At 59.2% G+C, this 4,806-nt stretch overlaps 1 protein-coding gene across 1 annotated transcript in view; it reads left to right on the plus strand.

Moving 5' to 3' along the window:
* LRP5 (LDL receptor related protein 5) overlaps positions 1 to 4,806 on the plus strand; it is a 107,352-nt gene that overhangs the window by 24,997 nt on the left and 77,549 nt on the right. The window lies entirely within an intron of this gene.

Genomic DNA, 4,806 nt, shown 5'->3' on the forward strand with positions numbered 1-4,806 from the left:
GTGAAAACTGATGTGCTTACGTGGGTTAAATGGGGAGTCGGCGCTGGGACTTCGAGACTCCCAATTCTGCCGTGGTGGGGACTGTAAATTAATCACGGGTCCTGGTACCTGACTGAGGCAGGAGCGAGGAACAGTGGCCTCTCTCCGACACCGAGTCTTGGGGAACAGCAGACCCACCCAGGAAGTAGGCGGGAGCGACCTGCCCCACCTGCCAACAGGGAAGCACAGGGAGTCCAGAGGACTTTGTGGGGTGCCCCGAGAGGGCTTGCGTAAGGCTCATGGGAAGGGTCGTCCGCGTCTGGTTAAACCACCTGGGGAGCGGGGACGAAGGAAGAAAGTCCCAGGGAGATTCGATGGGCTCGGGGCACGGCGGTGCCTTTAAAAAAATTATTTATTTATCGAGGTAAAATTCACGTAGCATAAAATCAGCATTTTGAAGCGAACCGTTCGGTGGCGTGTAGCGCGTGCGTGGTGCTATGTGGCTTCCTCCTCTAGTTCCAGAACATCTCCATCACCCCAAAAGAAAGCCTCACCCTCCCGCTCCGGCCCCGGCCGCTGCTGGTCTGCCGTCTCCATCCGTGTGGGTTGGCCTGTCCGAGACCAACCCACACGGACCAACGCTTGTTTTCAAGGTCCCATGTTGTAGTGTGTGTTGGTGCTTCATTCCTTTTCATGACTGCATAATATTCCATTGTTCCGATATGTCACATTTTGTTGATCCGCTCATCGTGGATGGACATTTGGGCGATTTTTCTACCTTTTGGCGGTTGCGAATAATGCTGCCATCAACAGGCATGTCTCAGTCTTTATTTGAGTCCCTGTTTTCAGCTCTTCTGGGCATTTACCTAGGAGTGGCATTGCTGGGCCACGTGGCACTTCTGTAAACACCTTTTTGAGGAGCCTTGGGTCTGCTTTCCACAGCCGCCAGCACTGCGTTTAAGAGTCGCTACCATTTTCTGCCTTGTAGACGAGGAAACCGAGGCTCAGAGTGGAGGTGGACAGCCTTGCTCCAGATCGCACAGCTGGAGGCCCGGCCGGGATTTGCGCCTGGGCGCCGAGTCTGAGTCAGCCTCTCCCCTTCGCAGCGGAGCTGGCCCAGGATTGGATGGATGAAATGTTTGGTGACTTAGAACCACCACCGGCATGGCCCCTGCCCGGCCGGTGCTGAGTGCATGAAATGTGCTGCTTGGTGTGGATTGTCCCGTTTAAGCCTCACCGTCTCCGATGTGGGGGTAAAGTAGTCTGTGAAGGCCACAGACGGGGCCTTCAGGGCAGAGAGGCCCAGGTCGGAGCCCGTCCTGCTCTGAGCCGTCACCCTGAGCTGGCTCGGGGGATCGGGCTCGGCGGGCCAACCTGGGCCGCTTGCCCTTGTGATACAGAGTCCTGGAGAAAATATTTGCAAAGATGACTTCATAGCAACACGAGAGGACTTTGGGGTTAAAACATGAAAAACATGTTTACCCAGAGACTCAACATTCCCTATCTAGTCTTTTCGATCTTTGTCCTCACCTGGAACTTCCTCAGACCTGCAGTCTGGTATACGTCGGGGTTCATAGTCGTGTCACGTGTGTGTGTTTTGACTTCGCACGATTTCTGATGTTAACTGCAGCCGTGTCCTTATCACTTTAATGGATACAGCTCCCCGCCGAGAGAACAGGCTAGTTACCCTGACGCTGGGGATGTTTTGCTTGTCTTATTACAAATAAGGCTGCAGCAAATACTGTGACTGGGATGCTTTCCTTCCTTCGGATGTTCCACGGGATCAAGTCCCGTGAGGCTGGTCCCCAGGTAGACGGTTTAAACGCTTTTATGGTCCTTAGTGCCGGTTGCCACTGGGTTTTCGGAAACGGGGGTCCCAGCATCCACAGCTGCCAGATGACAGTCTGTTTTGCACGATGACCCCACGCGGGTCCTGCAGCGGAGCGGTGGCCAGGCCAGCGGCTTGAGCTCTCAGCCTGTCCCTTTTCCTCTTCCTCCCACATGGCATTGTTTCTTCTCACTGCCCAAAGCGCAGGCCACCAGTCAAGACATCACCTCTGGGTGGAGTGACCTGGGCCGGTCAAGGCAGCTTTCCAAGAGCCACAGCCTTCTGATGTGGGGGACATATAGCCGGGACCCCTGACCTGAAGGGGGCTGTGAGAGGTGGGCGCGTCCCTGGGGAAGGAGCACAGTGTCTGCCACCCTCCAGAGCGCTTTGCCCTGGGACCTTTGCACTGGCTGTTCCCTCTGCTGGGGACACCCTCCCTCCGGACCGCCTCATCTCCTTCAAGTCCTTTCCCAGTTGTCACTGTCTGACTGAGTCTGCCCCGACTGTCTTATGTGAGATGGCTCTTCCAAACCACACCGTTTATGTTCCAAGCTGCCCCCATCGCCCGGTCCGTTATGTTCTTATTGTCTGTTTCCCTCACTGGAATATGGGACACGAAGGTGGGCCCTTGGTTCAATCGCGTGTGCCCAGATGGCGTCTGCCCGAGCTGCATGGTACTCGGTCACCTCACACACAGCCGGCTCTGTCTTGGGGTCAGCTCAGCTGACTGCCTTTCCCGACACCTTTTCCTCGTCTTTCTGCGCTGCTCTGTGCCCCTCCCTGCGCTTGGCCCTGCTTCTGCCTCCATCTCCCTGGCTGCTCTCTGCTCGTCCTGTCCCTGGCCTCCGTGACCTGTGAGAGGGGAGGGGTTCTGAGGCCACGTCTGCTGGATGGGGCCCTTCGTTGGCACGGGTCGCCATGCCCTGAGGAGGGGAGGAGGGGAGGCGGTGCTGCGGGTGCCAGCTGAGGGAGTCGGGCAGACACCCCCGCCGAGGCCCCGTCACGGCGGGTTCCCCAGGAGAGTGACAGGGACGCCTCTGGAAAGTCAGGAGTCGAGTGTGTGCTGGTTCCCAGCCATCGGGTCCAGGAGCGGCTCCCTCTGGAAAGAGGCTGCCTGCCAAGGCTGCACTGAGGTCTGCCTGCCCCCCCGCCCCGCCCCCTCCAGGCTCAGGCTGGGAAAGCACAGGAAGTCGAGAAACAGCCCCCATCGGGCCTTTGAAGGGTGCACCTGAACTGCCCAGAGTGTCGGCCCTGGTGAAATGTGGTCTTTCCAGTTCAGGGAGAAGGAACAGAGCAGAGCTAGGATTTTTCATGCCTGGGGCAGCTTCTAGGAGCTCCCTGCCTCCCCCACCCCCCGCCCCGCAGCATCCCCCTCCCAGAGCTCTGCTGCCGGCTGGCTGGCCTGGGCTCTCCTGGGTTTCTGGCCAGCGGTCAGGCCGGCCACTCGCCCCCTGCGGCACCGCCCTCCGCCACTTCCCCTCCTGGCTGGCGAGCAGCCGGTTGGCGGCTCCTTGTCTGGGGGCCGGCCACCTGCTGATGCTCACACCTGGGACACCTGTGGCAACGGAGGAGTCAGCTCCTTCCTGGGACCGTCCCGTTCACGGTTGTAGCCCAGAGATGCTGATTCAGAGTCGAAAGAGGAGTCAGCATCGCTGTCCCGGCCTGCTTGGCATGGGGTTGGTTTTCGGGCTGGTCCCCTGGTAGGAGGACATCGTGGGGTTTTGGTGACAGCACCATGTGGGCGGGATGGGCTTTGTGACCTCCAGACGGTTGGGAACCACAGCCTGAAACTCCACCTCAGCGTGCCGGGCGGGTCACGTCTTCGCCGCGTGAGGGGGACGCGCCGGGGACTGCGCTGCACAGAGCCTCGGGGGCCCGGGCCCTGCTCCCGCCCTGGGAGCAGCGTGGTGATGACAAGTGGGAACCCGCTCCCAGACCCCACGCGCGACTCTTCCCAGGGAAGGCCCCCTGTCCCTGGTCTTCACCAATCTACCCCCTGGAGATTTTGGACCCTCTGTGGTCCAACCCCTTCTCCCTCGGCCTCTGGCCGGCGTCTGACCCTCGGATGCTGCCGGACCATCGGCCAGGCCTCAGGTGGTGGGTGTTGCTCCTGCTCCATGGCCTGGAGTTCCTGGCGGGGGTGAGGACCAGCACCCTTCTGAGCTCCTCTCACCTCCCACAGGGCACAAGTAACTCACTGTCCTGAAGTCGAGGTGCTGCAGGTGTGGGGGACATGCAGGCACCTCAGGAGACGTTTATGAGCAGCTGCTGGGTGCTGACCTGGGGCGGGGGTGGGGTGGCTCAGATGGTCAGGTGGGCCTTCCCGGAGTACAAGGTCCACTGAGACCCTCAGTGTATTGGGGGAGAGTCTTGCGAGCAGCTGGTAAAACAAGGAAAGTCATTTTAACTTTTAGAATTGTTTATCAAAGCACAGATACACAGAAAAGGGGTGCATCTTACAAACCGAATTCACCTGCGCATCCAGCGTACAATGAGCCTTCCGGGGTGGAAAGGCCTGTGGTGCCCCATGGACCTTGAACTTAGCTGTGCGGGCTCCTCTCCGAGCCTTATCTTCGCCCTCTATAAAATGGGCTTCTTGCCACGCACAGCCACGAGGTCGTGGCACCAGGTGGCGGTCACTGTGTGCGAACTGCAGAGAGCTGTTAGCCTGCGATGGAGCATGTTCTCTGTTACCTGTCTACACCTGCTTGGGGCAGGAGGGGTGACCTTTGGGGACAGATGTTATTTGGTGGCCACCTTCCCCCTGGGTACGTGTAACATCCCTTTGCTTGATTTTTTACAAGGTCCTTTCTTGCCACAGAGAATTATAGACCTGACCTGGTGATGGTGGGGACAGTGACAGTGGAGGTGGGGGAGCCCCGGAGAGGGTCCTGCCCTCGAGCCCTGCATGTGTCTTCTTGTCCTGCAGAGGGGGCCAGGACTGGAGCCAGGTGCTTGCCCTGGCAGCCTGGCCTCGCTCTGAGCAGCACAGGCGCTGT

The sequence above is a fragment of the Pteropus vampyrus genome, unplaced genomic scaffold (genome assembly GCF_000151845.1).
Source record: "Pteropus vampyrus isolate Shadow unplaced genomic scaffold, Pvam_2.0 Scaffold446, whole genome shotgun sequence".
Taxonomy (NCBI): Eukaryota; Metazoa; Chordata; class Mammalia; order Chiroptera; family Pteropodidae; genus Pteropus; species Pteropus vampyrus.